The following is a 10,963-nucleotide window of genomic DNA, read 5'->3' as shown; positions in this document are numbered from 1 at the left end:
ATGGGCATGATGTGTCCAGCAAAATAGATATGTGATCACACTAAGTACAGCAGTTTTATTTCTTGAAAATAAAACACATCTCATTGTTAGATTTACAACCTGCCTTTACTTTGAGGTACACGAAGATATGTACATTCTCCCCACCCCATGATAAACCTGTGAGATAGGCTGGATTAAGAGAAGGCAATGAGTCCAATGTAATTCAGTGGTTTTTGGCAGAGAATAGGCTTGATTCTGGGTCTCTGTGATCCTAATCCAAGACCGAAATTTTACATTCGACTGATCTTCTCTAAGAAGTGTAAATTAGCAGTGTAATCCATAATTCCAGTTGCTATGCATTTTTCAGACAAATAAAATACTAACTGTCCATGTTGCAGTATGGATCTTGCCTGGATCCACTGTTAAAATATTCAGATTCAGTGGCTCTATGGTGGAACTTTTAAAAAAATTCCTAGTTCTCACCATTCAAAGTTAGTGAAATCACCAAACATGCTTATGTACTTATATACTAAAAATAGTTCTGCATGAAATAAAATTGGCTTGAGTATGTCCTTCATAAATATACATCTTCTGGAATACTTCTGCACAACAGGAGAATAGGAGACAGACACTTTTTATTGGAAAATGGATATTCATCAGCTCCCTTCCATGCCTTTAGAGTATTTGCATAAATTATTTGGTAATTAGTAGCTTTAATTGCTTTTTGATACTAAAATTATACTGGCTGCCCTGCTATGTGTTCTCAGTTAGCACCATTATCATTAATGTTATTGGAGTTTATATCAAAGTTATGTTTATCATCTGGCTCCTCTTTCATTAAATAAGGTCAACTGATACACAAACCAATAAGTTGGTTCTGTGTTCTTACTCCATGACAATTTCATCAACAAGGAAGGCCATCATTTGTACAGATTTCATGCAGACCTTTGCCTATCTATGCTGTGCTATTTCCCAGATTTAGCATAGTTTGCAGTGTGTTAAAACCAAAAGTTCATTCTCCTTTCAAAAGGAAATAATGCAGCTTACATGACATGGGCTTTCCAAGATGTGAATTTTACAAACATACCTGTAACAATGATCACTAAATTCTAAACAGATTACAGTGCCAAAATATTCAATTGGCTAATAGTATAAAAAACAGTATATTAATGGTGTTCATGTAACTGGGGTTAGAAATTAGGATTTTCCAACCTAGAAGGCTTATATTGTAGAAGTTGGCAGTTTTCAATGTTCTTGTAAAATGACAAAAAAAAGTGGGTAGTAACTTGGTCTCAGTGGGCAGATTGTTCCCCAGTGAAGGGGATAGTCCTCGGGACCAGATCAAAACATGAATACAATTAAATGCAATTTTTATTGTCAAAAATTCCAAACTGAACCTTTCATCTTCTTCAGTGGTGGGATTCAATTTTTTTTACTACCGGTTCTGTGGGTGTGGCTTAGTGGGCATGGCATAGCTTGGTAGGGGTGGCTTGGTGGGCATGGCAGGGGAAGGATACTGCAAAATCCCCATTTCCTCCTGATCAGCTGGGACTCAAGAAGCAGAGAATAGATGGGTGGGGGATAGCCAGAGATGGTATTTACTGTTTCTCTGAACTACTAAAAATTTCTGCTACTCGTTCTCCAGAACTGGTCAGAACCTGATGAATACCACCTCTGATCTTCTTCCTCTTCCTCCTCTTTATTCACATTTGACTACCTTCTTTACTCCAAGCTACATTACTGAGACATTTCAATGAGGAACATTTTCCCCCATGTTGCTTCAAACAACTATTGCTGCAAAGAACAAATAAGCCATAGACAATGTGATTAAACAGATTAGTATGGTAAGAAGGAACATATCCTATATTGGGAATCTGCAAAGTCATTTTTTGAAATGAGAATGGACGGGGAAAAAAGCTCTTTATTGAATGATGGTAACCTGAGTTAAAGATGCTTTCAACGTAATTAGCTGAGGCCTTTTTCCTGATAATGATTCCAATCTTCAGATTTAATTAGAACATAATTGCCATTTTAAATTATCTTTGTTTGCTGTTTCAGCATACTTCCAATCCCTTGTTGAATTCCTATATCATGTCCCCTACAAAATTATAAAATGATTGTTGAAGTATATGTCAGTGTGATCCTAGTATTTTGTGTTATATTAAATATTTAAATTTTGGGAATGCTTCCTTGCTGTGCTTTTTCCTCAAGGTGGATATATCAGTGTAAAATCATTTGCAGTTTTGTTGATAGGATCAGGCGAGCCATTTCAATAGAATTTTGAGCATTTCGGATTATTCACATTCAAGCATTCTGTGATCTCCCTAAGCAACAATTTACACTAAAGATAACCCGGAGACCATTTTTTTTAAAAAAAACAAACTTGTAATATTGAAGGCTGAGTTGGAGTTAGCTTAGTTGCCTGTTGGTAGTTGTTTGGTTCATTTGTATTTTAAATATCTTAAGTATTGGTTATCATTCAGATAATAAACATGTTGTATTTTAAGTATCTGTTATTTGGACTCTTTGGTTGATGTTGATAATGATTACATTGGCAATAGGTGTTTATTCGTATTGTGGAACACTGAAAGGTGAATTTTATATTTTTGTACTCTGAGTAAATAATCTACAATAATAAACTCTTCTCCATAGCATGATTGAAGCCTAATACTACTTTGCTAAAGAGATTTGTAGACTGGATAGAAAAGCAATGGCAATTTATTTTAAATTTAAGCTTCTTCTCTGGTAACATTGTACAGCAAACTAGAGCATACAAAACTTTTGCCAGACCAATTCTTGAATACAGCTTGTCTGCCTGGAATCCACACTGTTGTGTATTGAAGAAAGTCCTCGCTGTTACGAATGACAGCTCGGAAGCAGCCAGGTGCGTCTTAGCCAATCAGACGTGCCTGTCAGTTGCCGAGCTGTCATCAGCGCGAGCTGTAACACGAGCCAGGTGATTGCAGTATAAAAGGCAAGCCGTTTAAACAGTTAACTGTCTTGTTAAAGCAACAACCTTGTTGATTGCTCTATTGTTTCAGCTGTTCCTGCAGCCGCCCAGCCGGCTTCATTTAATACATTGTTGCGAGTTTTGTTACACTACTTCAGCTACTGAATAAAAGGTTACAGTGTTTTAAAGGACCTGCCTGGTTTTTTCAGTTATAATACTGGCGACGAAGACTGGGGACCTGTAACCTGAAGAAAATCAACTGCAATTTTCTTCTCTCAGTTGTTTAGAGTTCTCTCCGTCTGGCTGGTATGCCTACTTTTGCACCTTTTGGAGTCGGAGGTGAGACTTGGGAAGCATTCCTGGAAAGGTTTGAGTGCTTCCTGATCGCAAATAACCGCCAGGGTTATTCTCAAGCGCGAAAGTGCGGATTTTTCTTACAGCTTGCGGTCCGGAAATGTTTGCAACTGCAAGGTCTTTTGCCGCCCCAAGAGCGGTTTATGACCTCTCGTGGCAAGAGCTCACAGATGGGCTTCAGGCTTACTATGCCCCTACCCCCTCCCAAATAGCAAGACGTTTTGCTTACCGCAGGCGCGTCCAAAAGCCTGCAGAGAATGTCAATCAGTTTTTGCAAGCTTTAAGAGTTGCTGCAGCACAGTGCGATTTCCCTGACTTAGAGGCTAATCTTGCAGAACAATTTGTCTGTGGATTAAAAGACATTTTCCTCAGACGCCGGCTTTTGGGCAAGCCTAAAGTCACGTTAGTTTATGCCATAGATGAGGCTCGTGCTGCGGAGTTGGCAGATTCATCATCCAGCGAGATAGAACGTTACTCGCGCAGATGACAGTTGCTGGCAGTTTACCAACGGGTCAAGCCTCAACTGCCTTGGTTCCTCCTCCACTACAACAGCCAACGTACATCACCAATTTAATTGATGAGCTTGCCCCTCTTCCAGACTATTTACTTAATTTACAGGTGGACAGGATTGGGGCACAGCCCCGCAGACAGCAACCGCGTCAGCAGCAGTCTATCAGCCGTCCACTTTCTAATTCAAATGCCTGTTTTAGCTGCGGTGGTCCGCATGCCAGGGCTTCCTGCCCCTTTAAGGCTGCAGAGTGCCGCCGTTGCGGAAAAAAAGGACATTTGGCCAAAGTTTGTAGAGCTGCTCAGCCTGCTACAGCTGCATCGTCTGCTCCTCCACCTCCTTATGGGGCAGCTGCTTCAAACAGAAGTCCTCAGCCCGCGCGTCTGCTCAGCGACAGGATAATTGCTTCAACGTCAAGCAAGCTGGCCTGCCACTTCCTGATGTCTCCATCAATTCTTCCTCAGAGGGTACGAACAAGATAATTGTCACTCCATTGATCGAAGGTCAACCTTGCAACATGGAAGTAGACTCTGGAGCTTCCAAATCCTTGTTATCGTGGGACAAATTTTCTCTTTTGTGCCCCCATGTTAAACGCTGTCACCTTTCTCCTCCTGACTCTATCTTAAAGGACTATCAGGGGTCTAGCATTTCTTGTTGGTTCCTATAATGTCAGAGTTTCTTATGGGCAGCATTGTACAACTTTGCCTGTTTTAATTGTGCTTAAGCCCTTGCCATCCATTCTAGGTTTGGATTGGTTCAGCCCACTGGGTCTCTCAATACATGGAATTCATTCCATGACAGACACTTCTGCTGATGTGGCATTAGTTTTGTCAGATTACGCTGACATTTTTGATGGCCAGCTGGGCCGGTACAAGGGTAACCCTATCTCTCTCAACTTGGATCCCCAGGTTGCTCCCATCAGACTGAAGGCCCGCAGGGTGCCTTTTGCTTTAAGGCCCAAGGTTGAAGCCGAGCTCGACAAGCTCGTGGCACAGGGCATACTGGAGCCAGTCGACCATTCACCGTGGGAGACCCCAATTGTCATTCCAGTGAAGCCCGACGGCTCCATTAGGGTCTGTGCCGACTACAAATCCACCATCAACCTCGCCTTGCAAGCAAACCCATATCCAGTCCCTGTTGTACAACATCTGCTCCATTCCCTGGGGCAGGGTTGTATTTTTGCCAAACTGGATATGGCGCAAGCCTACCAGCAGCTTCCTGTGGATGACGATGCGGCGGCTGCCCAAACCATCGTCACCCACGGGGGGCTTTCCGTTGTCGCGCCTACAATTTGGCATATCCGTTGCCCGGGGATTTTCCAGAGTCTCATGGAGCGGTTGCTCCATGGGCTTCCAGGAGTGGTACCATATTTTGATGACGTCTGATTGCTGCAAACAGCCGATCAGACCTCATCAAAGTTCTAAGGAAAGTCCTCGACCGTTTCAGGGGCGCGGGACTTAAATTGAAACGCAGCAAGTGTTCTTTGCTGTTCCCCAAGTGGAATTTCTGGGCTTCACAATTGACGCCCAGGGAATTCACCCTACCCCTTCAAAATTGGCAGCTATCAGGGACGCACCTGCTCCAACTTCCAAGGCGCAGTTACAATCGTTCCTGGGGCTTTTAAATTTTTATGCACCTTTCATTCCACACAAGGCATCACTGGCCGAGCCCCTGCATCGGTTGCTGGACCGATCAGCGCCTTGGCAATGGGGCAGCCGCGAAGCACAAGCGTTCGCAGCTGTCAAATCCCTGCTGACGTCAGATGCAGTCTTAGTCCAATACAGTGACAAGATGCCTCTGACTCTAGCATGTGATGCCTCGCCCGTGGGTTTGGGAGCCGTTCTGAGCCATGTCCTGCCCAATGGTTCAGAAGCTCCCATAGCTTTTTACTCCCGGACACTGACATCAGCAGAAAGGAATTACAGCCAAATTGACAAGGAGGCTCTAGCTGCAGTGTCAGGAATTAAAAAATTCCACGATTACTTATACGGGCGGCATTTCACCTTGTTTACAGACCATAAGCCACTCCTTGGGCTTTTGGCAGGTGATAAGCCGACCCTCCTATTCTATCCCCAAGAATGACACGATGGACGGAATTCTTAGCGGCGTACTCCTACGCCTTACGATACCGTCCAGGCAAGCAGATAGGGCATGCAGATGCCCTGAGTCGCTGCCCACTTCCATTGAAGGAAGTTAAACCAGTTCCTTGCCTTTCAGTTTTGGCAATTGCAGAGCTAGAATTGCCTTTGTCTGCTACAGACATAGCAGCCCACTCTCGGTCTGACCCTACTTTGGCAAAACTTCTTACTTGGGTCCTGAGAGGTTGGCCTTCTGGTACATTACCACCTCAATTCAAACATTTTAAAAACAGACAAGCAGAGCTTTCAATTCATTCCGGCTGCCTGTTGTGGGGCGACCGTGTGGTTATCCCAACGGTCCTGCAACAACAGATTTTGCAACGCCTTCATGAAAGTCATCCTGGGGTCAGTAGAATGAAAGCTCTTGCTCGCAGTTTTGTTTGGTGGCCAGGGTTAGATGCCAACATTGAAGCCTGGGTTGCCAAATGTGAGACATGCCAACAGTCTCGGCCTTTCTCCTTCCTCTCCTCCCGGGAATGGGAGATGCCTCGAGGGCCTTGGTCTAGGTTACATATTGATTTCGCTGGTCCATTCCATGGGCAGGTTTTCCTTATAGTTGTGGATGCGTACTCTCGATGGGTGGAAGTATTGCTAATGCACTCCACCACATCTGACAGCACGGTGCGAGCTTTGCGACGGTTGTTCGCAACCCATGGGTTGCCAGACACAGTGGTGTCTGACAACGGCCCGCAATTTACAGCCACAACTTTTCAAACTTTCCTGGCTGAACTAGGGATACGACATGCGCTGGTTGCCCCTTACCACCCGGCAAGCAATGGCCGAGCGGAAAGGGCGGTTAGATCGGCCAAGGAGGCTTTGGGCCGGCTAAACCGTGGTGACTGGCAGGCTAGGGTGGATGCTTACTTATTGGCACAGCATTCCACACCTTGCCCTCTGACACAGAAGAGCCCGCGGAGATGTTGATGGGCAGGCGCCTGCGGACCACCCTGGATAGATTGCATCCCGTCTATTCAGGAATTCAGTCTGGCAACCTGGGGCCTCCAACCCCATCCCGTTCTTTCCAACTGGGGGATCTAGTTTGGGCTAGAAATTATGGAGGGGACTTGAGATGGGTTCCAGCAGTTATATCACAAATAACAGGACCCGTTTCCTATAGGGTTGACTTATCCGATGGATCCTCATGGCGAAGACACCTGGATCAATTGAGGAAACGGAAGACAGCAGCCGTAGCTTCTCAATCGGATGTTCAAGGGTTTCAACTGCAAGTTCAACAAAATCTAGCCGGTGTAAATGCTCCTCCCATTCCAAGGGTTCCAGATCCTTATATATAGCCCAAACCCCTCAGAGGCAGACTACCAGCCTCATGCCCCTCCAGCATCATCTGCCACCATGTCTCATCCACACACTTCACCTTTTAGTTATGCAATTCCTCCACAATTACCACAAGGACATCGTTGCCAGGATCCGCCTGCAATAGAATTAAGGCGGTCTGAGCGAATCCATCGTTCCCCTGCTTATTTAAAAGACTACGCGTGCTTGCGCACAGCTGGGGGGAAGAAGTGTGTGGATTGAAGAAAGTCCTCGCTGTTACGAATGACAGCTCGGAAGCAGCCAGGTGCGTCTTAGCCAATCAGACGTGCCTGTCAGTTGCCGAGCTGTCATCAGCGCGAGCTGTAACACGAGCCAGGTGATTGCAGTATAAAGGCAAGCCGTTTAAACAGTTAACTGTCTTGTTAAAGCAACAACCTTGTTGATTGCTCTATTGTTTCAGCTGTTCCTGCAGCCGCCCAGCCGGCTTCATTTAATACATTGTTGCGAGTTTTGTTACACTACTTCAGCTACTGAATAAAAGGTTACAGTGTTTTAAAGGACCTGCCTGGTTTTTCAGTTATAATACACACTGCATATTGGACATTAACACAATTGAGCGAATCCAGAGGTATTTCACAAGAAGAGTACTCCACTCTTCTGCTCACCATAGAACCCTTATACCACCAGGCTTGAAATTTTGGGCTTGGGCAACCTAGAACTACACTGATTAAGGTCTGACCTAAACATAGTACACAAAATTGTCTGCTACAATGTCCTACTTGTCAATGTCTATTCGTTTCAACCGCAATAATACACGGGCAAACAATAGATACATACTCAAGGTAAACCATTCCAAACTCAATTGCAGAAAATATAACTTCAGCAACAGAGTGGTCAATATGCCTGGAATGCACTACCTGTTGTTACATCCTGAAACCCCCATAACTTTAACATTAAACTGTTTAGTGTGGACCTCAACCCTTTCCTAAGAGGTCCGTAGGGGTGTGCATAAGCGCACCAGCGTACCTATTGCCCCTGTCCTCCTGTCCCCATTTATTCATACCCATTTCCTGTGTTCATGTCCTTGTTTATACTTAAACCTGTTATCTCGTACATGTTTGACGAACTAACTAAATAAATTCCAGAATAAGGAGACATATAGCATAGGCATCTATCTCTTTAACTTGCTGTACCCTCTTCTTCACAGCATACTGAGACATTTTTTAAATATATTTCTTTTGCATAGGAAAACTTTAAATAGGTGGGATAATGCAAAGAAGCTGAGGGCATCCTAGAAACAATGACAGAAGAATAATCTTGGTGAAAGTTTGCAATCAGAAGGTTGTGCTATTAGAAGCAATTAAGCACAGAATTAAAAATTCCCAGTAATTGATATATTTAATGAAAGTCATGAGGATTGTAAACAGGAAGGTTTTTTTTAAATAATGTTATTTATGGTCAGGTAAGGGCAATCTTAGGTCTTAGTGGTGAGAAAGATCCAGTGTTGAGGACTTGTTGGAATAATATTGGACAAGCAGTGAGGGATATTCAAGAGTAGAGGATCAAGAATGAAGAAAATGTGTTTTTTCTAAAAACCCAAGAGGGTCAAGAGTATATTCTCAAATTAAATGAGAAGTGACTTTTTTCTTAAAGCTATAGTAGCATAAAAGTAGCAAAATGAACGGAGAAATGATACAAGAATATAATTTCTATAACAAGTTCTATCTCACATTGAAATCATCAGCATCCATTGTTAATGTATAAGACACTTAGGGAAATAGATGGATTTTTTTCATCCACCAGAGACAAAGCAAGAAGGTTGAGTGGGTATAGGATTAAAGAATTTTGTATCTCTAAGCAGGAGTTTCAATACATTGATGATGTGTCCTTGTGTTGCAGAACAAAATGTTTCTGCTTTTTAAATACTTAATTCCACAAAAAAGAGTGTTTGTGTTGTGCACCTGTATCATTTTGAATCACTGGACTATAAGAATGTTTTCTCCTTATTTGTGGACAGTGGCATTTATGGCCTATGGTTTTTGCTCAGCTTCTTATGGAATTTGTTTTCTTGCTGTTCATGGCACAAGCATCATCTGTGCAGATCAGAGGTTCTCAAATTCTTCAACTCATTGATCCCTTCATGATGCTTCAGATTGTTCACAACTCCCAAACATTAATTATATGACAATAATTTAATAAATAAACTACTACTACTACTACTATAATAATAATAATAATAATAACTCCGCCGTTGCCGGTCCCAAGCCCGGATGAGAAAGGAGGAAGGTTGGGATCAGGTTGGCATCTGGTCCCGTAAAAAAACCCCCGCCAACCCATACAATATGGTGGAAAAAACGAATAAGAATTCCATACCGCATCGGTCGTCGCGCGGGTTAACAAGGGCCGCGGCGGATGTTGGGGTCCCTGGACATCCGTCGACAAGTGGGCTACAAGTGGACCAGCCAACAAAACGACAAAAATATAGTGCAGATGAAAACCGTGCCATAATGGCCTGTTACTACAACTCAGAGCCAGAAAAAAGAGGATATTTAAAGCGAATGTATGAATTATGGAAACAACAATATCCAGATTCAAATGTTAGTGAACAACGACTAGCAGATCAAAGGCGATTTATTATACGGAATAAAGTGTTTAGTGAAGTTGAACATGAGGAAATTCAGGCAAATTGCAAAACCCAAAAAACAATATCACAAGCGGAAATAACTGAATCAAGACACAACTAAAGACACTATAGTAGGACTCCCAGAAGAAGCTCTCAGGAGGAAATAACATCACCACCACTAGAACCAGTTATCACTGAACCAACTGATGAACTAACTCAAAAACAAAAAGAATTGAAAGATAAGATCATGGAGCATTTTCTGCTTAATGAGGAAAGGCAACGTTTACCATCACTAAAAACTGTGCCTAAGAAAATTTGGCCCCTATCATGAAAATGGTTAATGCAGTGTTTTCAACAATGAACCGGGATCCATCTTGGAAACAAACCAGTTAATGTACAGCGCAGCTGTAATAGTCACTAATGAACTAGCATTAAAATAAAATACCTAGTCACACAACAGAAAAAGCATCAAAGCCAAAGTGGAAAATCCGTCTAGAACAAAAATCAAAAAATTAAGGGCAGATGCTAACTTAAAGAACATGCATGAGCAACGGCTTAAAAACAACAAAATCATAGATCGCTAATCAGAAGATATAGATTGGATACAAGAAACATCAATGAAGCTGTAGAGATTGTAAAACAGCAGATAACAGCAATAGCTAGAAAAATTGAAAGATATGAGGCACAAATCATCCAATATAAACAAAATCAGCAATTTCGATCAGACCAACGGCGTTTTATCAAAGTCTTAATGAGTGGTGACACCAAAAGTGAAAAACCAGAAAAGCAGGCCACAGTTGAATTCTGGAAAGAACTGTGGGAAAATGCAAAGGACTACAACAAGGAAGCAAAGTGGATACATGACTTTGAGAAAAGCATTGGCAACAAAGAAATGCAAGTATTAGAAATAACAACTGAGATGTCAAAAATCGAGTAAAAAGTAAAGAATTGGACATCACCTGGAAATGACCATTGCATGGTTTCTGGCTCAAATATCTGACCAGTTTACATGCAACATTCAGGCAACTGAATGAAATTTTACAAAATGGTCAAATTGATGAATGGTTGACAGTTGGAAAAACATACTTGATTCAGAAGATAACTAAAGGAACAATACCTGAAAACTATAGACCAATAAC

This window comes from Thamnophis elegans, chromosome 1 (assembly GCF_009769535.1).
Source record: "Thamnophis elegans isolate rThaEle1 chromosome 1, rThaEle1.pri, whole genome shotgun sequence".
Taxonomy (NCBI): domain Eukaryota; kingdom Metazoa; phylum Chordata; class Lepidosauria; order Squamata; family Colubridae; genus Thamnophis; species Thamnophis elegans.
Note: the sequence above shows the minus strand (reverse complement) of the source record.